Source organism: Alosa sapidissima, chromosome 11 (genome assembly GCF_018492685.1).
Source record: "Alosa sapidissima isolate fAloSap1 chromosome 11, fAloSap1.pri, whole genome shotgun sequence".
NCBI classification, from domain to species: domain Eukaryota; kingdom Metazoa; phylum Chordata; class Actinopteri; order Clupeiformes; family Clupeidae; genus Alosa; species Alosa sapidissima.
In genome coordinates this window covers 29,708,516-29,709,002 of record NC_055967.1, presented here as the reverse complement: position 1 = coordinate 29,709,002, position 487 = coordinate 29,708,516, and positions in this window count along the sequence as shown.

Here is a 487-nt window from a genome sequence, read left to right as displayed (position 1 = left end):
CAACATGAAATATATATTTTTTGAAGCTAATTATTACCTGGTCTGTATTTCCTTGTCCTTGTTTTCAATTATAACTTGTGCTAGCTGTGATATCTACAGTGAGTATTGATCCACAGTGAGAAGAACAAACTTTTCAGCTTTTGCAGCTTTATCAAATGGTTTCTTTGTGGTGTTATACTAATTGCTGCAGTGAGGACGGTGTGAGTAATGTTTGTGCAAGACCGCAGATGGTTTGGTAGATTACACTATTTACTGTTGGTTTAAGGAGATATATCATCAGCTGAGTGTTACTGTGCTTTTCATTACATTACTGTGTGTGTGTGTGTGTGTGTGTGTGTGTGTGTGTGTGTGTGTGTGTGTGTGTGTGGGGTGTGGTGTGTGTGTGTACATGTGTGCATGTGTACGTGTGTGCACGGGGATGTGTGTGTGTGTGTGTGTGTGTGTGTGTGTGTTTACATGTGTGCATGTGTGTTTGAGTGTGTGTGTG